The following is a 243-nucleotide window of genomic DNA, read 5'->3' on the forward strand; positions in this document are numbered from 1 at the left end:
CTGTTTAATATTGTCAAAATTAAGGATCTAATTTCCTGTGTGCAGTTTTGAGCAGGTGATTGTGTGAGGGTGTAGCTCAGTGGTAGGGCATTTGACTGCAGAGCGAGTGGTCCCCAGTTCAAATCTGGGTGCCCCCTTTAGACTTGACAGCTTTGGAGTAACCAAAGTCTTTATTTTGAAGTGAAGATGTTGTTGTATGATATTGTAAAACTGAAGGATCTAATTTCCTGTGTACAGTTTTGA

Source organism: Sinocyclocheilus rhinocerous, unplaced genomic scaffold, assembly GCF_001515625.1.
Source record: "Sinocyclocheilus rhinocerous isolate Xijiao unplaced genomic scaffold, SAMN03320098_v1.1 scaffold15376, whole genome shotgun sequence".
NCBI lineage: Eukaryota > Metazoa > Chordata > Actinopteri > Cypriniformes > Cyprinidae > Sinocyclocheilus > Sinocyclocheilus rhinocerous.